Consider the following 27,100-nt stretch of genomic DNA (forward strand, 5'->3'; position numbering starts at 1 on the left):
TAGCTCAAGTGGTAGAGCGCTCGCCTTGAGCTGAAGAGCTGAGGGACAGCGCCCAGGCCCAGAGTTCAAGTCCCACGGCCGACAAAAAAAAAAAAGAAAAGTCTATGAGATTCAAATTGCCAATTAAGTACCAAAAAGCTGGAAGGGGAGCTCGGGCTCAAGTCTCTCAGCCTTGAGAGAAAAAGTTAAGGGATAGCACCAGGGCCTGAGTTCAAGCTCCAATGTTGGCACGTGTGCGTACAGCCTGGAATGAAAACCCAAAGGTTGTTTAATCATCCCACATCAATTGATGCCAGTCAATTCCTCCTGTAGATAGCTTAGAAGAAACTGAAACGTTTTTACCTCTTAAACATTATTTTTGTTAATCATGGCAAAAGAAAACTCAAAAATCACAGGTCTTCACCTTTTCCATCAGAAGCATAAAAATTAAAAGAAAAAATGCAGCTCTTTTACTTTGTTTTGTTCTCATGTGAAAAGGAATATGTTTTGGTGGATGGCAACAGATGAAGAAGCAGGAGGTAATATCAGGAGATCTAGGATGGTTCTAAGTTTGATTTTCATTCTTATTTATTTACAGGATTTCCTGATTATCTCAACTCAGGCTGGCCTTGAACTTGTAATAGCTCCACCCCCAAATGCTACCCTTACTGACATATACCAACACATCTAGCTCTTAATTTTGATGTTCAATTGGCATATAGTATTTGTACGTAAGTGTTCTTCAAGGACAGTATTCTAATGCAATCGATGGTAAATTAGTGCAAAGGTTAATCAAAAAACTGAAAATAGAAGAACTATAGGATCCAGAAACCTCATACTGGTGATATATATTCAGAGGTAATAATGGTTGTATTTTTAATGCAAATGCCAAGATACTACTTAGTACACAAGTGACACCATTAGAATTTCCAGAGGGGATTCTACTGGTCACCCAATGGAAATACCAGCTTTTCATTCACTCATTCAAGAGATGGATACTGTATGCCAAGCTCTGAGCTGGCTCAAGAAGCTTGAATCCAGCATTCTCATCACCCCATCTCTATTATCTTGGGCCAAGCTGGCATCATTTAAAAAGAAAAATCTAGATTATCAAAAGACCACAGAAAATGGTTTCCTGGCTTCTGCTCACTCTGGTCCCTCATCTACAGCCTCTCCTCAGATCCCAGAGAGCCTGTTAGAACATGACCGATCCTGAATCTCTCCTCTGCTGTGCCCTCTGGGGGCTTCCCACCTCAGTCAAAGAGAAATTCACTTGAATAAAATCAACCCCGGAGAGTGAGCTCATTTTCTCCCACACCACCCCTTGCTGGCTGTGCCCTGGGAGTCCTTAGGCATGCCAAACACACCCTGTCCTTTGCTCAGCCCTGCAGGTTTTGGAATCCACATAGCTCTGCTCCAGTGTCACCTTTGCTGAACTCCCATAAAACTGCTTCTCCTACTACCACCATGGCCACCCACCCATCATGGGGATCCTCCCCATCTCAAGTTTATTCTTCGCCAGAACATGTCTTGCCAACATATTCTGTTCCTTTATCCAATGCTGTCTCTCCCCATTTTGCTTTGTGTTTGGATGATGTACCCCAAGTGCCTAAATAGTGGCCCCCATGTAGTAGGTCTAAAACCCTCATTGATTCCATTGAATGGACTGATGTTTGGGCTGAAGTCAAGAAGAATAAAATACAACTTGAAAGAGCTCTGAATATATTAGCAAGCTTTTCCCATAAAGGGCAGAATAGGAGACATTTGGGGCATTGGCAAACCACAGGATTGCCGTTGCTCAGTTCCACTGAAGTGATGCGAAGGCGGCCATAGGCAGTGCTTAAAAGCAACGAGTGTGGCTGTGTTCCAACTCAACTCTATTTAGAAGAATAGGTATTAAGGAGGCAGATCTGACCTGAAGACCTTATTTCGCTGACCTCTGAATTAGAGGATAGTGACACAGACAGCTCGCCAGAACAGAAAATGAAAATCAGTCTCAGAGTGGTAGGGACCAAATTCTGTGGGGGCAACAAAGGAAAAAGAAGGCGGAGCCAGACTTCGACAAGAGCAAGCACGTTCCCAGTGCTAACGGGAAATGAGATGTAATGGGATTTCTCCCTGACATCAATGGAAATGAGGTGAGTGGAATGCTTGGGGCCATTCGTGTAAGAATGATTTAATAGCAGCTGCTCAGATCTGGAATTTTGTCTTTTATTGCCGTAGCACTTGGCCCGGTGCAAGTGTCTACATTGTAAATAGCTATGTTAACTGATGACAAAATACCTAGATGTGGTAAGTGAGTTTCGGCCAATTTTCTAAGTCTTTGACCTGCACGCTGCCAAAAAAGAAAAAGGAAAAAGACAAAGGTTCTAGTTTCATATCTATAGTGGGCTCTATTTTGTCCACTTTCATCCAGACTTTGCCATGGTATATCCTATTTGTGTGCATGCCTTTCCCTTCTCCCAAACGATTGGCATGGTTTATTTTCTAGCTTTATTTTATGTTACTTTATTTTGATGTGTGTACTGCTACGGATGCTTGAAGTCCGAGGTTCACACCTTTTTTATCGGGGGAGGAGGGGCACTGAACTCAGGGCCTGGGTGCTGTCCCTGAGCTCTTTTGCTCAAGCTAATGCTCTATTACTTTGAGCCACAGGTCCACTTCTGGTTTTCTAGTGATTCATTGGAGATAAGAGTCTCACACACTTTCCTGTCCTGGCTGGTTTTGAACTACAATCCTCAGATCACAGACTCCCAAGTAGCTAGGATGACAGTTGTGAGCCACCAGCGCCCGCTGCGGACTCACACCTCACACGCTTACTCAGCCTTTTCACTCATGACTGGCACTCTATCACCTCAGCCACAACTCCATTTTTTGCTACTTAACTTCAGATTAGAGTCTCTCAGATTTGTCTGCCCTGTGCTGACTTTAAACCTTGATCCTAACATCTTATTACAGGTGTGAGCCATCAGCACCCAGCTTCTAGCTTTTTTTTTTGAGGGAAGGTTGGTCATGGGGCTTGAACTCTGGGCCTGGGCGCTGTCCCTCAGCTCTTCAGTTCAAGGCTAGCACTCTACCACTTGAGCCACAGCGCCACTTCCGGATTTTTTCTTTTTGCTTACGTGGTGCTGAGGAATCGAACCCAGGGCCTCAGGCATGCAAGGCAAGCACTCTACCACTGAGCCACCTTCCCAGCCCCAACTTTCTTCTTTTTTTTTTTTTCTTTTTTTTTGGTCCGGTCGTGGGGCCTGAACTCTGGGCCTGGGCGCTGTCCCTCAGCTCTTCAGCTCAAGGCGAGCGCTCTACCGCTTGAGCTACAGCGCCACTTCCGGTTTTCTGGTGGTTAATTGGAGATTGAGAGTCTCACGGAATTTCCTGCCTGGGCTGGTTTTGAACTGCGATCCTCAGATCTCAGCCTCCTGAGTAGCTAGGATTACAGACATGAGCCACTGGCACCCAGCCGAGCTTTCTTTAAACACCCTTTTGGATATACATATATGACAAAAAATCATAATGTAACCCATTATTTTGTACGACATTTTGAAAAGAGGAACATAGATAAAGGTTTAAAAAGAAAAAAAAAACTCTGGAGAACTTAAAACGCCATTCCACGTGTTTGGATCCAGAGTCAAGCAACAAACACTGGTAATACATGGGCCCTGTCTTGGTGATCTTACAGTTCATTTGGGAGGGGAGGGGAATGGAAAAATTATTGTACAGGATAACAAAACATGGAGGCCAAAGAGCTTTTTCACCTCCATGTTGAAGAGGGGAAGTGGAGATATATTCTGGGAAAAGAGTGAATGGTGGGTTTTAAAGAGATGACCGGGGCTTCACCAAGCTATTGGTGAGTGGATAGGTAGGAAGTCTGTGCCAAATATTCTTTTTACTTTTCTTAACCATGCCCCACCCCCACCAACTACTTAGCCTTCACTACAATGGAAGGAAATCACATGTGTACATTGTTGTTCAGAAATTCTATAGCTCAACATTTTTGTGAATGGGCTGACTGGTCTTCATTCAGGGGAGGATGTGGATGTGGATAATCATGGGAACCCCTTTCAACGCATCGGGAATGGCAATAATTCACAGCTCGTGCCTCTGCCTTCCCATGGGGCTGTCTAGAACACACATGGAGTGATGAGTAAGCTGTGAATTGGATAGGGGGTCAAAAATGGAGGACATTCAGCGTGCTACTGTTATTAGCTCTATCTCTATCTGCATACCTGTCTATATGTGTGGTAAACTTTTTGTCGTAAACATTTTGTTTTCTAATAATGAGTGATTTTAACTCTTAGATTGTGTGTGTGTGTTTGTGTGTGTTGTCGTAAACATTTTGTTTTCTAATAATGAGTGATTTTAACTCTTAGATTGTGTGTGTGTGTTTGTGTGTGTGTGTATGTGTGTGTGTGTGTGTGTGAGAGAGAGAGAGAGAGAGAGAGAGAGAGAGAGAATGTCCTGGGACTTGAACTCAGGACCTGGGCACTGTCTCTTGAGCTTTTGTACCCAAGGCCAGCACTCTACCGCTCAGCCACAGCTCTATTTCTAGATTTTTAGTGTTTAGAGTCTCACTAACGTTCCTGCCCAGGATGGCTTCAGACTATGATCCTTACATTTCAGCCTCCTGAGTAGCTAGGATTTACAGGCCACCAGTGTCTGGATGCAAGGCTTTTTTGTTTTTTCTTTTTTTGTTGTTTTTGTTTGTTGGTGATAGGGCTTGAACTCAGGCTCTGGGCCCTTGTCCCTGAGCTTTTTCACTCAAAGCTAGTGCTCTACCACTTTGAGCCACAGTGCCAATTCTGGTTTTCTGGTGGTGAACTGGAAATAAGAGTCTCACAGACTTTCCTGCCCAGGCTGGCTTTGAACCCCGATCCTCAGATCTCAGCCTCCTGAGTAGCTAGGATTACAGGTACAAGCCACTGGTACCTGCATAAAACTTCTTTTTAAGGAATTTTTTTTAAAGGAAAGCACTTGTTTAGAGTGGAAAATTAATAAGTGGATGTTAGGATGGAAAATAATTGTGTAAATGTTTTGACACTTTCTTTCCCCTTTCCCTCCCTCCCATGCTCAGTCTGTATATCACTGAAATCGCTATTTTCTAGTTTTCCTCTCTTAACCTGCTACTGACTACTTCTTCATGCTCATCAAAGACTAGGCATTCCCTAATAGTCTATTCTTCCTTCCAAAAGGCCAGTTTGTTCATTTCATATACTGTCTCTGCAAGCATGGCTCCTAAGCTCGAAACTCCACACGCCCACTCCTTCTGGAATCATAGTGCAGCACTGACAGTGCTCTGCTTCATATACTACAAATGCCTGGGACTCAGAATGAGCATTCCACAGGACTCCATCAACTTCCTCCCAAACTTGTCTTCTCAACTATGAGCTATTCCTACCATCGCCTCATGTGCCTCTAGCCTGACTGTCAGAAGTCAGGAACTTGCCACATTTTATTCCTCCTTCTCTGAGAAAGACAGGATAAAGGCCCCAAAGCTATTCACGAGGCAGCCCTCAGAGACTGTGGAGATTCTGGATTACAAGGACAAAGGGAAATTAATGTTGCGGATATACAGTTGTTAAGCAGCTGACTTTTGAGAAAAGTAGCTATGATTATCAAATGGAACATACAGAGTTAGAGTGATGTGATGGAAGGAAGGCTGAACCAACTAGAACTGCATGGAGGGAGATGCCACTAGCCAAGGAATGCAGTCAACCTCTAAAAACTGGAAAAGGAAAGAAAATGGACACCATCTTAGAGCCTCCCCCAAAATGAAGATAACACTCCAGATAGCTTGATTTTTAATTCCATGGAAATCTGTGTTGGGCTTCCTAGAACGCCCAGAATTATAATATACTGTTTAATGCCATCAGATCTGTACTAACTTGTTGCAGCATTAACAAAAATGAATGTATTCTGCTTCTCTAAAAACCAAATCCTTGGCTAAGACAGGTATGTCAGTCCTATTTTCTTCCTATTGGTTTCCTTCTCTCAGTTCTCATTGTCTCTGTGTTGCTAAAGCCCTCTCTGCTACATTTGCAGCCCATTTGGTGGGAGAGCAATTTCCTCCTTCAGCTGTGACATGCTTCCAAGCACCACAGACTCTCCTGCCACAAATAGGATAAAACACAAAGAAGTTGTTGCCCAAAGTAAGTTCTGCGTCTGGCATCTCGTCTCCTTTTGCAAAGCCTTGCCCAAATTCATCCCAAAGTATGCCTTCCACTATAATTCCTCTCACTTCTTAAACCACAGGCCCAGTCCATGGGACCATTTGTTGCTCTTAGGAATTGCATTTGCTTTTCTTCCTACCACCAATCATTTCACTTGGAGATTTTCATTCAGTTTCGTGATTGTTTTTGTTTCTGTTTTCGGGTTTTTAATTTTAAGACTGGAACTCCCAGAGGCCCAAAGAGTCCTGACCACTGTGCTTTTTGGTAACTTACAAAGAACTGCTTCAAACACTGCTCTACATTGTTTGATGTCTCTTAAAATGTTTACATTAAAGGGTGACAAAGGAACCCTGTAAGCTGAAAAACACAAAGACATACATATCATCTTTACAAAATAACTAAAGCATTTATTAAAAAATACTGTGTCCTAAGCTGAGCAGCGGCGGCTCATGCTGGTAACTGTAGCTTCTCAGGCGAAAAGTCCTGGGCAGGAAACCCCATGAGACTCTCTTATTAGGACCCTGTGCCAAGCGACTGCAGCACTGGAGCTCCCTGTGAGACTTATCTCCGATTAACCTCCAAAAAAGCTAGAAGTGGAGCAATGGCTCAAGTGCTAGAGTGCAAGCCTTGAGCACAAAAGTTCAGGGACAGCACCCAGGAACTGAGTTCAAGCCCCTGGACTGGCATGTAAACACATGCACATGTACATGCATGCGCGCACACACGCACACACACACACACACACACACACACACTATTGTTTTCTAATTCACAACAAAATAGTAACAGGATCCAGAATTAAGGCTGCATGACTCAGCCAGGCCAGGTAGGGATGGTTGGCGGACGCTCACACCTGTAATCCTAGCTACTCAGGAGGTTGAGATCTGAGGATCACGACTTTCCAAGCCAGCTTGGGCAGGAAAGTCCAAAGCTCTTATCTCCAACTAACCACCAAAAAGCTTGAAGTGGATCTGTGGTTCAAGTGGTAGAGCAGTTCTAGCTTTGAGCAAAAATGTTCAGGGACAGTGCCCAGGCTCTGAGTTCTGAGTTCAAGACAAACAATAAAGTTAAATGATTCACGTCTTTCAGTGTGGTCAGAGACACAATGAGGCTGATAAGGGTAGAACAGGTGCTCAGTGGGAGCAAGCACACGACCACAAACCCCATGTTGATAATAATCATTTAGACATCATAAATGTATGGCCTGAACCCAATGAGCATCTTACCTTTAAAGCCCCCAGTGATATAATCTGGGTGTGAGAGGTTCATACCTTGTGGAGATAAGGAAAATGAATCAACGAAAGGAGAGCTAGCAGTGAGGCTGGAGGATGATAGAGCCTTGGAGCCAGGCAATGGCTAAAGTCTTCATCTCAAGGTATCATTAGAGTAGCACTTATCATTTATCAAGTATCAGCAAAGTGGCATTTACCCCAGGAAGAGGACTCTCAGCAAAATAAGGCCTTTCTTTTTCCGATGCATAGGCTATGGGGAAAAATATAGGTTGAAAGAAAGAATTTCCAAGAAGGAAGACATAGGCCCCTCCTCAGAGATACAGGGTTTGAGCTTGAGAAGGAAGGATGGGGAAGGCAGACAGGGCATTCTTTTGACATTGGTGCTATAGCTCAAGGCAGAGAAGTCTAAGGCGGTTCCTGTCTTCTGAGGTCACATCAAAGGCACAAACACTGTATTGACCTAGCACATCAATGCAGACAAACCACATAAGGCCCGGCCTATACTGTGGCAACTCTTGCCACCACTGTGTTCCATAGCTCACCTTAGAATTTCACAACTGTATTCCCTGTACTCTCTCAAGACTTCCATGATGAGGCAATCGAGATAAACTACACCTGGAGGAAATGTCTAGGATCTCTGTGCAGACAGTGTACTGTGCCAGGTTTAAGCCACAGCCAAGTTCAGTAGGCAAATGGACTGGTTCAGATGCCAAGTCCATGACGGAAGAAGATTCACCTGTGTGCCCCAGAACTGCATGGAGAACTAGAAACCTCTAGGGTAAATGCCTTCTAGGAGATGAATCACCTATTTGAATAAGGACACATTCTACCATCAACTGCACACATCATCTCTAATTTTTTTTCCTTTCAAAAGTTTTCTTAATGGAGACACTGACATTTTGATCTCAGTGGTTTCCCAGCCATGATCTGTGTCACGTCTGAATACTCCACACAACTGAAGTATCTTTTTCAGAGTCTGTAAGAAAGGGCGCACTTGCTACCCACCAGTAATTTTACCTTTACATGTTACTATATAGCTCTGAAATCCTTCACAATCAGGGAAGTTAATGAAGCACCAGACCAAGGAATAAACTTGCAAACCAATGCTGGGTGGCCTATGATCAATTGTTCGTACCAGGTGGCTCTCAGACACTTCCTGGATGATCCCAAGGCACTTCCTCTCGTTCTTTTCCAAATATCCTCTGGACTATGGAAACTAAGCTTGTTAAATTTACCAAAACACAACTAAGATAACAAAAACACTTCAACATGACAGAAAGTTACCCTGGGCCTCAGGGAAAAAAATGATTTCATTAAAGGAAGCTCCTAAAAGTCCTGCCAACAATTATCAGCATGGAAAATAGTATGAATTGGCTTAATTATTTCAGAGACATACAGTTCAGAAATATGATGAAATCTCTTTACTTCATTGTATCTTCTATCCCCTGTGTAGTAGGCGAATGAAGAGTTAGTTGACTTATTACTGTTTGGATTTTTGGTATGAGATCATCCCCCGATTATTAAAATACAGGCTGAATAGCTTTTAAAGATTGTGGAATAATGTTTCTGTCCCAGAGTAGCAGAAATACAGACTGTGGGAGGACTGGAAACCACTAAACTGCAAAACACTGGAAATCCACTTGAGTTTACGAAGCTGAGACAGTAACAGAGTGACTTGGAGGAAACTCCAGTCAGAGAAGCCTAATTTCTCAATTGCAAAAATTATCTAATCACTACAATAAAAATTGGCCACTACATCCAAGATGAATTCACCACACATAGAATATTTTAAATAGTATCAGTACTCAACATCTGCATAATTGATCATGTATTTAACCTTGATTTATAAACACACAAAAAAGCATACATCGAGTACACACACTACCCAAATGCTGCTTTACTGATTAATGCATGGACATGGGAGTTAAAGAGTCGCACAATAAAGCACAGTGTTAAAATGATGGAAACAGAGAAGGCAGTCTGAAAGATTAAAGATCGGTATCACAATATAGGCTATTTGCTATCTGAAATTATAGCAGAGTGCAGTAAATATGAAAACTGGATCTTAATATAAACAATACACTAACAACTGGTGAGATAACCTTCTATAGGCAATGCAGGTTTACTGTGAAATATTACTTCCGTGAACACCTGACTTTCAGCACACACAGATCCATTTGTTCACTTGGTAACCATGAAAATTCTCTGCTATCCAAATTGAAAAGGACCAGAGGGACTGATTGGGAAAAAAAAATCACAAGCAGGTAAGACCAGATGAACGCTGAGATGCTAGCTTCAAGTTTTATAACAACTAATTAATACACTACACATTTTGAACAATTGTCACTTCCTTCTTCTAAAGAGTGCTGAAACTGAAATCACTTTGATATCTGACATGAGAACTAGGGAAGATTTAATTTTACAAACACCCACCTGGTGCCATTTCATACAAATCAAATAAACTGTGAATCAAGTCTTTTCCTGTACCTTCTTGTCTGCCTATAATATGCTCATTTTTAGTCACTGGATCTCTAGGCCATTCTTTAAAATAATCACATACTTGTCTGACCATGCAACCTGATTAATAATGAATGAACATTCCAGCAAAGAATCATTTGGAAGCATGGCAGATGTCTGTGGGGATATGAAAGTTTCAATGATCAAAATTAAGAGGAAATGGGAAGCTGGGTCACACGGTCTGGTTATTTTAATTGAAACCTAGTCTTCCAAATTTACTTAATAGAATGCTTAAGTACTCCTGCTGGAGTTTGATTTACATAAGCAGACAAGCAAAAGACACACATGACAATGAAAAAGCGTGATCCTGATGCTTGGAGGAGCGACTCTCCTTTCCCACTCGATCTTAATAGTGAAGACAGCCCCTAGCCAGCCTGAGCAAGGTCATGCATCCCAAAGCCTGGGAAACAGGTTAGAGATGAGAATCCATGCACTGGTCCTTAAGAGTTCTTTGAGCACCTCTCGAGATTCTGATAGACAGACCCCCTTGAATACCCACCAATGGACTGCACACTAGTTCTTTTTGAAGAAACATCGCCGTTGGCAGAGGATGGGGACCCACAAAATGATCGACAGGCCACCGAGACCAGATGGTGGGTGGCAGGCAGCGCTGGAGCCGTCCTGTGTGTCTGGGAGAATGTCGACAGTGAAACACAACAGGAAAATCGACCCAACAATTCCAGGAAGGCCAGCTCCACCTCATCCACTCCGCCAGGGTCGCCGAGCTGAAGAATCAGCTGCCTTTTCCACGGTCTCCGGCCACAACTTCCCTGTCCCTTCACCCACCCAGCTGAAACCAAGTGAAACGGCAGCTCAGGTCAGCCTAACACCAAAATAGGATGTCCTGCCGCTGGAATCGGCAGTCTCCCTGTCTGCGGGGACTGGCGGTGGCTCAGCTGACTGAACCGTGTCCGAGAGTCAAAGGCTGGGGGCCGGTGCTCCGGGCTGCCAGTGGGAGACATCCTGCCCAGATCAAGAGCTCGGCACTGGCCCTCGCTGCCCTTGTGGCATCTTACCGGGTCTATCATCATGTTATAGTCCAGATGCTGGTTGGTCATTTCGAAAATAACACATTCAGCACTTAGCCCTTATTCTGAATTAAAGTGTAATTGGTGGGAGAATTTTTTGAGGCTTACCTCCATCAGCAAGAGCAACCTCCTGTACAGTTAAATAACCCAGTCATATTTTCTTCCAAAAATAGATTAAAAATGCAATGGATCATCTTAATAAGAAAATACACACAGCCTCACAGATAGTTTCAATCATTTCTGGATGCCTTATAATTCCTATCACAAGGTTGATGCTAAATCTATGTATATACGTATATGTAATGTATAACTATATATATAATGCCATGTTTACACTTGCTATACTCTTGTTTAGGGGAAATGGTAAGAAAGGAACGTTTGCACATGTTCAGCAGAGGTGAATACTTCGTTGAGTATTTGTGACCTGAAGATGGTTGACTGCAAATGTGGATCTTACACCTGTAAGCCCAGCTACAGAGAAGGCTGAGATCTAAGGATTGAGGTTCAAAGCGATCCCAAGCAGGGAAGTCTGTGAGAGTCTTATCTCCAATTAACAACCAAAAAGCCATAAGTGGAGCTGTGACTCAAATTGGTAGAGCACTAGCTTTGAGCATAAAAACTCAGGCACAGTGCCTAAGCCATGAGTTCAAGGCTCTGGACCACCTCCTTACCCCTCCCCTCTCCCTCAAAGAAAGCCCATCTGGATGTACAACTAGCATGATAATGTGTGTGTGTGTGTGTGTGTGTGTGTGTGTGTGTGTGTGACTATAGAGATACAGAAATATGTAACAGCAAATCTATCATATATCCCAAATCTTGAGTTTAGTATTCGAAAGTCTCCAGCATGCTAAAGAAAGTGTACTGAGAATGGACAGTAATCACATAAAACTTGATTGTTTAAGGCAGTTTTCCCAAATGCAAGAAGAAAATGTGCCATACCCTGCAGTTTTTTGACGGATGTTGCTTATCAATGGCCAAGACAAGAAACTGCAAGTAAGGTAAATTATCAGGAAAGTGTAAAAACAATTTTGCACAGTTCAGTTTCTACTTGAGACATTTGGACTCCACCACAGGTGTAGAAGGGGCAGTCCTGATAAAGGGGAAGCTTGTGCAGTCTGAGTGTTACAACAGCTACTTTTTATGCCTTTGCAACATCCAGTGTGTGCTTCATGTTAGGACATAATAGCGGGTGTTCTTCGCTTATGCCTCACCAAATTCTAACTCCATTTGCCTTTTTAACAATGCAGGGATTACTCAATATAGATAACCTTCTAAGAAGTTCTCATTGTCCAGGGAAGATCCCCCCAAACAAATGCGTGTGCGCGCACATGCACACACACACACACACACACACACACACACACACACACACACACACAAAGAGAATTTTAGCTGAATGCTAGTGGCTCACACTTATCATCCTAGCCACTCAGGAGGCTGAGATTTGAGGATTAGGGTTCAAAGCCAGCCCAGGTAGGAAAGTCCACGAGACTCTTATCTCTAATTAACCACCAGAAATTCAGAAGTGGTACTGTGGCTCAAAGGGATAAGAGTGCTAGCCTTGAGCATAGGAGCTCAGAGACAGCACTCAGGCCCTGAGTTCAAGCCCCATGAAAACAAACACACACACACACACACACACAGAATTTTAAAGAACTTGTCACCAAAATGTGAAGACAACATTAAAATTGTCAATATTTCTGCAAGCTAAGCTTCACTTGTCCATGTAGTGGAACAACAGCCTGAACAGGTGAAGTTGAAGGGTCAGGAGACACACAGCACGCAGTAAACCCCTCCAAAGAAACGGTGAACAACAACCAACAAAATACTTATCATCTCATCTCTTCCTCCCCTTCTTTCCTTCCTCCCTTCTTTTTCTTTGCTAAGACAGTGCCTCACTGTCTACAGGCATGTGCCCCCATGCCCTGCTACAGCAGCCAGTTTTAAGGCAAATAAAACCCATTTTATCTTACATTGAAAATGACTGATGTTTTCTAGGTCTGTGCTGAACTAGCTATCAAGAAGACTTGCCAATCAGACCTCTAGATCTACCTGCTCATGTGTGCCAGGGGTTACCTGAAAATGAGCAAACGCTATGTGAGTTCTATTCTGTAAAAGACACACCAGCCAACTGAGATTTCTGCCCCAGGCAGATTGCATCCTGAGGAAACACCTGTCACTTGGGGAAACTTTTCTTACTTCATTCTCAATTATCCACCCGGAGCAAAAGCTATCAATACATGATTGTTGATGATGGCTGATGTGGCATTTCATGATTGTTCTCTATACCATGGGAAGCTCATACTCAAACAGGAAGAACAAACACTCCTGTCTGTGACTCAGAGGTAACGATGGCTATAGATTAACTGATTCTTATTGTCTGAGCAGATTGAGAAATTCTTTCAAATATGATAGTGTCTTTTCTCAAAGAAAATCACTCTTCCTTCTCAACTTCAAAGTCAGCCACTCACACACAAAAAACTCCTGCTCATAATACCCTGAGGCAACTTTTAAATGATCTTAAAAAATAATGAAAATGAATCTTTCTTCACAACTCTTGGTTAACTATTATTGAGAACATGCTTTAACCATTTCCTGTGATCACTGAGGCCTACGGCAAGGGAACCGCAGTTTTTTTCTTTGTTTTGTTTTTTTTGTATTTTTTTACGACAACCAAAGGAGGAGCGATTCTTTTGTTTGCAATTGTTATCGTAAAGCACCACATGAAAGAAGGCAGCCGGGTGATGGGAACATGGCGGTGAAAAGGACAACAGCTTTGACGAATGAAAACAGGATATAAGAACAGTGTTGGGAGTGACTATTTGTACAGAACAAAGGCTGGGAGGAAGGTTTCTTGGAGAAATTCGAGCAAAAACTACTTTTAGCAGATTTAAATGCTAAAGATCCATGTTGCATGGATCTTTTACACCTGGGGCAGTAAAACTAGATTATCATTAACACACACATACAAGCACACAAAGCACACAATTTAAAGGATGAAAACAATCCTGAATGCTTTCCAATCACATTAAGTTCCTCTCCTTTCAACCTATGGTTCATTCCTTGAAATTTCCTAGGTCTGTTGTGCCATATCTAAATAAAATACCATAGAAGTTTTCTCAATTAACTGTGCTGATGGGTAAAGAAAAGCATCACTCACAGAAGAAAACAATTGTGCTAGAAAACAATTACAACAACAAAGTCATTAACACTAATGCAAATTCCAAACCTTCTAATATGATTCATTTGATCATCATTTCAGTCAGTATAGTTTAATTGACTTGAATAATGTATCTGTGTGTGTGCGCGCGCGCATGCGCGCGTGCCTCAGTATTTAGGTTTCAGTTTGAACTTAGGGCCTCATACTCCAGCTGCTTGCTTGTGTAACAGATTGGCACACTACCGCCTGAGCCACACATTCAGCCTGACTTTTAGCTAAGTTATTTGGGAGATGGAGTCAGACTTTTCTGCCTGGATTGCCCTTGAATGGCAATCCTCTGGATCTCAGCTGTAGCTAGGATTACAGGCATGAACTTACTGGTTTTAACATAGTTTAATTGGTTAGTAGTCCCTAAGCTAAAGGGAATCTAAAAAGTAAACTGTCTACCCTAGTTAGTTCTGTATTACAAGTTTCCATCTTGTTCTCTTCTCTCGATTCTCTTTTTTTTCTTCCTGTCCTTTCTACAAGGGGATTGATAGACTACTGCAAGTTCTTTGCTTACGTATTCATTTCTCCTTGGTGTACTGTGGAAAATGTGGGCTCAAGTGCTCTGTGTGATTTTGGGCTGATGCCGTCAATGTGGTATCATGTAAAAAAATGTGTGCCTTGAAAGCAGATAATCCTCAGTTCAAACCCAGCTCTGTTGTTTCCTTGCAAAGCCAGATAGGAGGCTGCTATTCTCCATATCTCAGACTCACACATGCTCTTTGTATCTCATTCACAGCTTCCTTATCATTAAAATGTGGACAATGAGAGCAATCTCCAACTCCTTGGAGGATTAAGTGAGGAAAAGTTCTTAACGTGGCTGACAAAACTGTTGCTCTCACATCCTTCCTCTCGTCACCAGATCACCTTTCCACTTGTCACTGAATAAATCCATGACCTGTATTTTTTCATTGGAAACCTCTTTGAACCGATTTTGGAAGGAGAAAGGATATTGACCCATTTATTTATTTGATAATATTCATGGAGTGTGGAAGTAGCGTTGTGGCTCAAGTGGTAGAGCGCTCGCCTAAAGCCCAGGCTGGCTTTGAATCATGATCCCCAGATCTCAGCCTCCTGAGTAGCTAGGATTACAGGCGTGAGCCACCAGTGCCTGACTCCAACCTTTTTGACTTTGCAGGAAACATGGGGCCTTGACACAGATGGAGCATCAAAGACTACTGAGGACAGAAGTTACTGATTTTTTTTCTTTGGCTGCTGTAAGTTCAGCAGTCAGCCTGCCTGTTTAGTTGCACGGCAGAAGCCATGAAAATCCTGTGTGAGAGGAGGCAACAATGCTTGATAAGAAATGCACTCATTATCTTGCCCATGGAATTGTAACCCCTCTGTACCGTATTTTCACAATTAAAAAAAAAGAAATAAAAGGATGGTTACCAAGGCACAACAACTGCAATGTGTCTCATGTTCTTGTTGGTTCACCTTGTCCCATCTCCCAAGTTCCAGGGACTATCCCAGGAACAAGTCTCATACGCAGCTTGTGCAACCCAAAGCTTAGGAAACCTGAATCTTCTAGGTAAACTGCAAGCAAGCCTCCCCAGCCATGGAGGAAAAGGCTATCTCAACCCTCTCCGGTTGTCTGCTATATAAACATCCTTAAGAAAACAGTCTTCAACAAAAGCAGTCAGCATCTCAGCAAGCAAGAGGCACAGACACATGAGACGTCTACCGAGAGTTCTTTCTCAACAGACACAGCTGCCATCTCCTCCTGGAGATGAGGCCAAAAGCGGTAACTGGCCATCAGGTCACTAGTTAGTGTTCCAGTGGTTGTAGAATAGGCAGTTTTACTTGGAATTGTATGACCTTGGAGTTACAGAAGACCAGAGGTAAAGTGGGCCCACTCATAAGGAAGGAATTGATGAGACTTATTTTACCACCAGCTCCACACATTTCATCTATCCCAAATCTATCTCCCAGGAACACTGGCAGAGAAAAAGGAAGTCTCACCCATAGACTTGATAAATAGGCACTCTCAAGAATTCCCTGTATTAGCAGAAGAACTCACTAGACCCTATGGTGAAAGTAAATGATACAACTTGTGGGTGGGAATGAGAGGGAAAACCTGGGAGAGAGTGAGGGAAGGGGTCACACTGTCCAAAGAGAAGGATACTTATTATGTGATTTACAGAACTGCAACCCCTCCATACATCACCTTTATAATCACAGTTGTTTTTTTTTAAGAAAAGAATTCCCTGGATGGCCTCCACTTGGTGAGTAAGTAGTTTTAAGAGTTGGGAAGGGTGAGCTGGTTGTGTTGCTTGAGTTGGGAAGGGTGAGCTGGTTGTGTTGCCTTTAAACAAAATTGAAGAACATATGTACATGAACTGGACTTCCTTTAAAGACTTTTTTTTTTAATTTTGAAAGGATAGCTTGTACGTTCCAATAGCTACTGTGGGCACCAAGAATGTGGTAGCAAGTATGAGAAAGTTCATATTTAAGGAAAGAAACCACAATAATTCCAAAGACTCATATATAAAGCAAAAAGAATAAAAAGGGTAGCATGAGCCGGGCGTCGGTGGCGTCCACCTGTCATCCTAGCTACTCAGGAGGCTGAGATCTGAGGGTCCCAGTTCAAAGCCAGCCCTGGAAGAAAAGTCTCCGTGAGACTCTTATTTCCAGTTAACCAGAAGTGCTGCCCTGGCTCACTTGGTAGAGCTCTGGCCTTGAGTAAAAGAGCTCAGGGATAGCACCCAGGCCCTGAGTTCAGTCCCATGACTGACCTCCCCCACCCCCTGGAAAAAAAAGAGGAAGAAGAAAAGAAAGAAAGAAGGAAGGAAGGAAGGAAAAGAGGGCAAGCAAGCAAGAAGTGGGGGAAGAGTTCTGGGGAAAATGAATGAATATGTATGACCAGGGCTTCAAGACTAATGAGCACCAAATATGAGTTGGAACTGGAAGGTTCTAGTGCCTGACAGCTCCATTTGCTGTCTTATTGACAATGATACAATGACAAAGGAAATACCTCCAAGTAAATCATTTCACTGGTTAGGCAAAGCTGCAACGGCAGTTGGATCACGATTTTTAGAGCACATGTCTTTTCGAATGGGCCAGAAGGAAAATGACCGGAGAGACTGTTGTGTGAGAGAGCAAAGAGCCACAGGTACAGCCATGGCAAATGCCACAGGCTGGGGGCCATTGGAGGGAGGGGAGCTTCCTCCCCAGTGAAGCAGGGAGGCCAGCAGTAGATGTATGGAGGAGGCTTAAAAAGCAAGCCATCTCCTGAGAATGGGTTGTCTCTAACCTATGACATTCTGACCTAAAAACCAGTATTGAAGCCAAGTGCCAGTGGCTCACATCTAAAATCCTAGCTACTCAGGAGGCTGAGTGGCTTGAGGACAGCCTGGGCAAGAAAAATGCAAGAGACTCTTAATTCCAATTAAGCACAAAAAGCTAGAAGTAGAGCTTTGGCTTAAGTGGCAGGGACCCAAGTTCAAACCCAGCATAGTCTCTGTCTCTCTTTGTCTCTTTATCTCTGTGTTCGCTGTCTCCGTTTCTGTTTCTCTCTTCTCTCTCTCTTTCTCTCTCTCTCTCTCTCTCTCTCTCTCACACACACACACACACACACACCATTGAAACTGTTTATTTGGAGACGCAATACTTGTGCACAAATTGTAGGCAAATTTATCATCTTTGAGAATAAGTCCTACCAAAGCTGTGAGGTTGCCGATGACTTTCTTGTAGATAGATTTTCATGGCAGGTTAAAGTTTGCCAGATTTCTTGAGTTATCCAATGACTTGTCCTTGCTATGTGGTTAAAAGAAATCGTACGTGCAAATTGCAAAACACAAATACAAGACAATAATACCAAAATATCAGTTATTATCAAAAGTTAGGGAGTTGGGCTTAAAGATGTGGCTAATGGGCTTTTTGCTTGTTAGTCTTACTTTGAGTCTTACTTGAGGGCTTGTTTAGAACTTTAATTTTTTTAATCTATTTTAAGATTTTATCCACTCATTGCAACTCATGCTTAATACATTTCATCCTGTATATTTTATCCTTCCATTGAATCAAATTTGTTAAGAAGCTGCTTTTAAAATATAAGAAAAGGCAAATTTGAAATGCAACCAAACAATTCACCTATAAAAATATCCAGCTTTCAAGTTGGCTAGGCTACATTAAAGTAACGTCATAGTTATTTTAATCATAAATATGAATTCTAATTGAAGAGTGTATCTCATAATTATATGAGAAAAAAGATTTTTGAAAAGTAGAAATATGGATGTCTAAATCGATTGCTCATCCCGGTAAGGACAAGCCAGGTATCTTGTTCTGTAACTTCTCTGGCTTGTCATTATTTAAGACAACAGGGGAGCTGGACTTAAGGCCCCATTTCAAACAATCTCTTGCCAGTTGTGGAAACCTGTTCTTTGCATTCCAAATTCTACCAAGTGGCTCTCTATTTTAAATGGCTGAAAATATTTAGTTTCATTGCCTTAGTCATTTCCTTCCTTAGAATGCAGACTGGAAAAAAAAAATCACTCGTTCCTGGGGTTCTGGGCACAGGGCGCCAGATGATGGCAGGAATGCTGGTGACTTCCCACATGGTAGCTTTGTTGTGCCCCAGCCACTGCCAGTTAACCTCCCTGTACATGAGCTGCCAAAACATCACTGGTCCCAAGAAGAGAGCTCCCATGCCTCCCTTCTGCCCCCTGCCTATCAGCATCCAGCAGCAATTCTCCTCCCCTCCTGCCCCCTGCCTATCAGCATCCAGCAGCAATTCTCCTCCCCTCCTGCCCCCTGCCTATCAGCATCCAGCAGCAATTCTTTGCATGGATGAGTCTCCATCCTGATCCTGACTGGCAGCTCTGAGGATTAAACTCAGGTCCTTTGGAGCAGTCGCTTTATGCACATTAGCCCCCTGCGGTGTTGAACTCCAAAACCTCTATTTTCTACCCCTGGGCCTACCCTGTATTGCACAAAACCCTAGTTCGCCACCGTGGTACACAGCTTTTCTTCCATTCTAGGCTCTCAAAGAAAACAAAACAAAACACCAGACCCTACAACAATATGAAGGATATGGTAATGATTGAGGGTCTTTAGGGGTAGTGGGCAAATTCCAAGTTCTTTTAGAGCTGAGACTTGGGAACCCATTTTCTTCTTGATCATTAAGACTTTACATTCTCATCAGCAGAATCTTGCTTACAATAGCACAAATGACCATTTGCCCAAATGCAAATGATGTGTGTGTGTGTGTGTGTGTGTGTGTGTTTGCGTGTGTTCATTAAAAAGAAGTCTCTCAAAACTGCTGAATAAAAATCAAGACTAGTATTTTCTTTATCAGGCAAAATTTCTTGCTTATTGACTATATGGAGGGGGCAGGGACCCCAAGACCATCTGGCCTCTGCCTGTACTTGAGAGCTTATTCTTCTCACTTACTTGGTAATGTCTTACCAAGACATCATTTTATATAGGAATTATTTCTACCATGGCCCCTGGTGTATTTCCTCGTATGTACTACTTTAAAGAAGTACAAGGATAATATTGCTTCCTATCTAGGAAAATAACTTCTCTGTTCTAAATAGAAGTTTTGAAAGGGGGGAAATGACTGGAAAGAGGAAGATGGAATTTAGATCACATTGACAGCATTCACTACTCATTTGTCTTTAAACATCTATCGACAGACGCATGAATTTCCCTCCCTCTCTCCATATATACAGAAATATGTGCAATAATAAGGAACATCCAAAAACTTTTTAAAAACACTGCTGCCCTGCCCATTCAAGGTGATTACTATACTAAACACTCACTAAGAAATGTCAGAAAATGGAATTAACTTCCACGTGGGAACCAAGATAACAATGAAAGTACAGTGAAACCTCACTTAATTGAAATTCTCTGGAAATGTGAGAGTTCCGGTTAATTTAATTTTCTGGTTAAGTGAACCTCAAATAGGAACCTTTAAAAAAATCCGCATTGAAATGCTTCTAAAATGCTCAAATCAATCCACTTCACTTGCATAACTTCAAGCCATGTGCTGGATCTGATTTAAAGATTCTTGGCAAACACAAATCTTACTGCTCCTTGAGATCATTGGTATAAAGATCATTTAAAATTTTGATCATACACAGAGATTTAAGATATTGTGTTAAATATCCTAATAATAAATAGGTTTTATTTCATTTTTCAAAAATCTGGGTACAGTGAGGCTTTTGTGTGTTTGCATGCTAAAGGTATTAGATAAAATTCCTTCTCTTCTTGCTGTTCAATAAATATAAAAATTATTTCTTTAACAGTATTGGGACTTGAACTCAGGCCCTCATGATTTTGTTTGGCTGGAATTCTACCACTTGAGCCATGCTTCCCAGCCTAGCTTTTTATTGATTAATTGGAAATGGAATCTCATAGACTTTTCTGCTTGGGCTGGTTTACAGCTGGATTATCCAGGTTTCAGCCTCTTGAGTAGCTAAGATTACAGGTGTGAACCATCAGTACCTGGCTAAAAGTAAATAATTTTAATACAGTAATTCTAATCAATTTGATTAGCACAACTTAAACACATATGCATGTATTAAATATATACATTTGTATATACACATAGTGTTTTATCTATATATACTGTATGTATGTGTATATATATATATGTGTGTATATATATATATATATATACACACACACAAGTACAAGTACCTATAAAATTATTACCTATGAGGCCCTGGGTTCGATTCCTCAGCACCACATAAGCAGAAAAGGCTGGAAGTGACGCTGTGGCTCAAGTGGTAGAGTGCTCGCCTTGAGCTGAAGAGCTGAGGGACAGCGCCCAGGCCCAGAGTTCAGACCCCAACCGGGGGGGGGGGGAGGGAAGTAATATTTTATCTATGTAGACTTGCTGAGGAAGTGCTAGTGTTCAGGTTTCCTGGTGGAACATCATTGGCAGATCAAGTGTGGCCCCAAGTGTCCTTTCACAGTGCAGTGGCAGCCAGTCCGGCTCTTCCTCAGGCTTCCCATTCCAATTTCCCACAGACATTTAGCCTATGCCACTTTGAGTTACCACATAAAAATACCATGTTGAATCAAACTATTGTTAAGGAAAAGAGATACTAGACTCCCATCAGGTGTCCTACCCTTTGTGAAGATTATTATAGAGGACATCCCTGCCAGTGCAAGGTAGAAGACTAGAAAAATGTAGCTGACATCATATCCAACTCTGCAACTCCAAGTAGTTTGTATTATACATGGAAAGACAGGAGTGGGCTTCGTATATACTGTCTTTAAGGGCACCTGTCCTGTCTCTTTCCCTATTTCCTCCTCTCTTCCTCTTTCCTTCTCCTTGTCTTATTCATACAAATTCAGGGTAGGCACCAGTGACTCACACCTGTAATCCTAGCTACTCAAGAGGTTGAGATCTGAGGATCATGGTTCAAAGCCAGCCTGGGCAGGAAAGTCCATGCACCTCTCATCTACAATTAACCACCAGGAAACTAGAAGTGTAGCTATGCAACAACCACTACCCTTGGTGATTTACCAAAATTGATATTTGTTAGGAGAGTGGCGATTTCTTGGCAAAATAAAGAAGGCATAAACATACCCATCATCCAAATGGCTGTCATGGGACATGATTTCTATAAGCCTATTTTTTAAGTTCCTGTTTCAGATTAGTCTTTCAAATAAACCTAGTGAGCATTTTCAGTACTTACAATTTGTTGTGCACTTTATATAAAATGACACTAATCCCTAGCCACAGTCTACGTGGTAGGGATCATTTCTCCCATTCTGCAGAGGAGTAAACTGAGCTTGCCCAGGGCAACACAGATGAAGCTGGGTTTTGATGACTCTTAAAAGGATATATATATATATATATATATATCCCCCCGGTTGGGGTCTGAACTCTGGGCCTGGGCGCTGTCCCTCAGCTCTTCAGCTCAAGGCGAGCACTCTACCACTTGAGCCACAGCGTCACTTCCAGCCTTTTCTGCTCATGTGGTGTTGAGGAATGGAACCCAGGGCCTCATGCATGCAAGGCAAGCGCTCTACCACTGAGCCACCTTCCCAGCCCCTAAAAGGATATTTTTTAGGAGTCGTAAAACATGCTTCAGCTATGTTCTCAATGAATCTGAAATTTCTGGTATACGAATTTAAAGAACACTTGGCCTCTAGACTCTGGTGACACTTCTAATTTAAAAAGACAACAGTTCAGCATTGGTCAACCGTCCCTTCTTCACCAGGAGCCATTCAGGAATTTCCCCTCAGTTCTCTTAGAAGGACGGACATCTGGATCATATTGGCAAGTGGGTTCTTTAAACATGAGGGAAAATTAGTAGAGAAGCCTAAGACTGGGTTATTTCCACAAGTCCCCTCACAGATATTCCCCCCGAGTACTCTGGCAGCTTTGTAGCCAGCTTCTCCCCCATCCTTTCCAATTGGGAAACAATGGCTTGTGACCTCCCAGTTAGCAAGTTCACAGGAGAAATATATCAGTCATAATTAATGTTTACTAGAGTAAATGTAAATATTTAAAAACACACATCAGTTCCAAGCACATGTGATTTCCATTTCATTTTACGAAACACTCAAAATCCACTTGTCCACCCCATTAATTACAACCTGCTCTCAGCCCTGACCTGGACATAATTCCTCCTGGCGTAAATTGGAACAAGGTGCTCAGAATGGAAGCAGCCTACACCCCAACTAGGTTACAAAATGTCAAGTTCCCAAGTCTCTCAAAAAGTGTAACCTGACATTTTCCTAAGATTAGAGATAGTTTATGAATTTAAAAAAAGGGCTTAAAGACTCATCACAGTTAAGCCCTACAGTAACTCCTGAAATATCCAAAGTAAACAGGACTAAAGGGGCCCCGGAGACCCCAAAGCCCTGCTATAAAAGAAAGAATGAACAGTCTCTGGTAGGTTCTCTTCAGAAAATAATGTACAAGCATTCAACTGGAATTAAGAAGAATGCAACAATAAACTTAGAGGCTTGAAGCCCTCTAGAGATCTACGGGAGTCATGAATGGACCATGTGAAATAGTTGCTTTGCTACACATGAATGATTGAATTTGCCTTGCTCATTCATCTTAAACGTTGAAGGCAAAAAAAGGAAGAGTGGCTAACTTTTTAATAGTACTTTTCTTGACAGGAAGTGTAATATATATTCATTTGTCACATTCCCCCAAAGCAAGTCACCTAGAAAATGGTCTAACCACTCACCGAGAAGCAGCATTCCATAGGCTGATCTTTTCAGACATTTTTCTATACATTTTAGCCACACAAAAAAAAATGGGATCATACTTTACATTTTGTTGGGTGAGTTATTAGTTTAAATATAATATACTGGGTGGTTTTTCATGTTCAAAGACTCTTCTGACTTTCAAGATTAATCTTAAGTACCTTTTAGTACAACTGAAGTATTATGGTATTATGCCAAATCAAATAGACCATACAAGCCAAAGATTTACTAAGTACTTAAATATGAATATTTTTTCTTCCATTACAACGTATACTGTCAATAGGGGTAACGCTGTCCCCAAGAGGTATAAAAGTAGCTTAATGGCAAATAATCTTACTGGCTTTATATATGAAGCACAGATATACGAAGAAAATAGATGTGTAATATAGTTGTATTAAAATTTCACGGGAGTAAAGCTGGAACAAAAGCGTTGAAATGGTCCCTTAGGAGTGGAGTAAGTAATGAAATTGGTATGAATCATGGCACCATAGCAGCAGATTCACTAGGATCTGGGGTAAGAGGCATGTGCTGGTTGAAAGGATGTTTTGAGCCCCGATGAACAGATTATCTCACAAAGGGCTAAAACCAGCGAGTGTGCATTCTCAGCATTTTCCTGCTTTTGCTCTGTGCTGCCCTCTTGTGCTGGTTCCCCAAAGCCTTCAGTTGCCCTAACAGGACCATCCAACCCAGGTCCTCTGGCCTCTCAGGGAGAAGACAATGCCAAAATGAATGAATTTCATTGTAGAACTAAGCCATAGTCTAAGGAGGAAAAGCCACACATACATACACACACACACACACACACACACAAAGCTCTTCCTGTGCCCCATAGCCAACTATCCACAAAGCTGTTTTCACAGGCCACACAGCTCATAAGGCACAGGCAAGATTCCTCAAAGCCCAAAGATGTTCTGGAACCTGTAAATATGATGATCTATCACTCTCTCTGAGTTCTGTTGGGTCACAAATGCACAAATGATACTAGAAATTGAGACAGTCCAAATGATCATATGGGACTTCCATCTGAAAGGGGGTTGGTCCCTGGTGGCAGAAGTATTTAGACACTACTGCTGATGCTGTGCAGATGGAAGGAAATGGCCACATAAGAAGGAATGCAGATGACTCCAGGAGAAAGATGGGGGTGGCTGGCAGCCATCAATAAGCTCTTTCCCAGAGCATCAAGATAAGAGCCTATTCTGGCTTGATTTTGGACTTGTATGACCCTGAGCACAGAACAGAGGCCACCAGCAGAACCATGAGCTGATAATATACATTTGTGGTCCTTTCCTTACACAGCAACAGCAAAGTAAGACACCTTCATTTCTTGATAGCTACCCCTGGCAATGTTCGCTTCCCACGTCACAAATCCTGATCAATGGCCATCGGTTTACGGAAAGTGGCCAGTCTTGGGCCTGACTGACTTCTTTCATCTCTCTAGAATCAACAGAATCCTGCCAGACAAGTCCTAGCTCAACTTCTGGCTCAGTCCCCTAGGAAAATTGTAGTCATGTTCTACTTAATGATTAATTTCTGGAAACACTTCGCCTTTCCACTCCCTGGTTTGCTCATCTAGTATATTTTACTCAGGTTGCCTCTTACTTGCTTAAAACTTTTCTATGTCTAGAACATTTGATCCAAACTGCCACATCTCCAACGTCCCAGTCTTATAATGGACTGGGCAATAATGGTAAGTAGAAGTCTGAGTATCCTGTATGTCTGAATTTTCCTAAATTTTCTGTTGGAAAAATGGAAGTAGTAATTAGTAAAGCTGATGTCATGGAAAGAGAAGGAAGGGGATTAGAAATAGGCCTTTGTTCCATTTGAAACTGCCTATATCTTCTAATATTATCTTTAATAACTGCCTATATCTTCTAATATTATCTTTAATAACTGCCTATATCTTCTAATATTATCTTCAATAATACAATGGCTTCTGATGATATCGAATATATCTTCTAAGGCCCCACTGCACTCGTTTGTAAAAGAGTAATAGTAATATAACTCATGCAGCTAGAAGGAAGGACAAAAATGTTCAAAGTTCACTACAGAAGTAGCATATCCAAGTCACTGTGAGGGTTGTGAGAATCATTTGCATGAAATACTTTGTCACTTGTAGGGCTTGAATTCAGGGTCCTGGCGCTGTCCTTGAGCCTCTTTGTACTCAAGGCTAGTGCTCTACCATTGGAGCCACAGCACCACTTCCAGTTTTTGAGTAGTTAAGTGGAGATAAGAGTCTCACGAGGACTTTTCTGGCCAGGCTGGCTTCCAACCATGATCCTCAGGTCTCAGCCTCCTGAGCAGCTAGGGTTACAGACCAGGCATGAGCCACCATCACCTGGCTTGCAGGAAATACTTTTAATTTTTCAGAGAAAACATCCTAATCTCTTCATCTCTCCTATTTTCATTAGAATCGAGCTGTCATTGTCTCCTTGGAAGGCAGGCTTTAGCCTTGATGATTAAAGTATTTTATATACATCATTTAACATTAGAATGCTATAGCTATTTTGTGACCAAGAAAGAGAAAAGTACATTTTAGGATTAGGAAGAAAATTCTGTAGTTTCCATATTTGTGAGGAGATTTCTTTGGAGTTTACTGTAAAGATGAGTGCATTGGAAGCCCCAGGATCAGGTCCATATTTGTCTTGAATACCTACAGGATCTGGGAACTGTGACTTCATTAAGTCCTTACTTAACTCATTAATGCATGCACGGTAAAGTGATATCACTGTGGTGATATTTTCCTGATTTCTCTTATTTTTCCTTCAAATTAATTGAGCATAACACTTCCCTTTAAGAGGACCAAGATGGATACTGCAAGGTTGAGGAGACTGGGGCAAATACTCTCCCAAATCCCCAGGCTCTTCAACTTCTGACCTATGCTTAAAAATAAACCCCAAAGTAATATAAAATAACCACCATGTTTCCCAGGTTTTCTTCCTTCTGCATTTCTGGCTCATTACTCAGGAAGCATTGCCAGAATCTTAGAGGCTGAGTGGTCTGGGAGCCATCTTAACACCTACTGTGCCTATGGCCTGGTCTTTCATTTCCAGCTTTAAGAGCCTTGCTCCCTTGAAGAGCCCTTTTCTGTTCAATTACTTGTCATTAAAATAACAATGGATACACTCAATAGCCAAATTAAAGATCATCATTCTGGAATTGTATCAAATGCAGATACAGTATAAAGAAGCACAGTTGATCTTTTTTTTTAATGTGGACCTAATGAATAACTTTGGTGTTAAAAATTCCGCAGCCAGGGGCAATGAAAAATTCCCAGGGCTTTACAATCCACAACCTTGGCAGACTTCTTAATGGGCAAAGTTCAAGATATTCTTAGCTTCTTTGACTTAAATTTTTTTTTAAAAGACACAAGGTAGCATTATTATACATTGAATACTTTTTTCAAAGTATCTATTAACCGATTCTTCAAAATTTGCTTAAAAAACTGTTCAAATGTGGCCTCCAAACAGCTTAGCCTTAAACATAATGGAACACTATTGTTTTCCCTTGTGTACAGGCTTAAGGAATCTAACAGACTTCCCAAAAATGCGCTGATGAGTACAGTCTCTAAGTCATTGGTCTAGAGCAGAGTCTGAAAACTAGCCAATAGGCAGCTAGTGTGCCAAACCCAAACGGGGCCTGTTTTAGCGTGATCCATAAGCTTAGAATGTTTCTTACATCTTAAAGCGATTGTCTCACAAGGATTACATGAACATCAACCGTCAATATCCATAAACATCCAGTTGTTAGAGCATGGCTATATCCAATACTTTAGAACTGAGCTACAGAGCTTGAAAGCAA

The 27,100-nt window shown here is 41.9% G+C and overlaps 1 protein-coding gene across 3 annotated transcripts in view; it reads right to left on the reverse strand.

The window, feature by feature from the left end:
• The window catches only part of Mid1 (midline 1), a 151,502-nt gene that overhangs the window by 103,646 nt on the left and 20,756 nt on the right, over window positions 1-27,100 (reverse strand). The window contains exon 1 of one of the 3 annotated variants that reach the window (XM_013032175.1): window positions 10,395-10,527. The exons of the other annotated variants lie outside the window; for them this stretch is intronic. The gene's annotated coding sequence lies outside the window, so the exon portion shown is untranslated. Of the gene's footprint in view, window positions 1-10,394; window positions 10,528-27,100 lie in introns of those variants that run through there. 3 annotated transcript variants of the gene reach the window in all.

This window comes from Dipodomys ordii, unplaced genomic scaffold (genome assembly GCF_000151885.1).
Source record: "Dipodomys ordii isolate 6190 unplaced genomic scaffold, Dord_2.0 Scaffold150, whole genome shotgun sequence".
Classification (NCBI taxonomy): Eukaryota; Metazoa; Chordata; class Mammalia; order Rodentia; family Heteromyidae; genus Dipodomys; species Dipodomys ordii.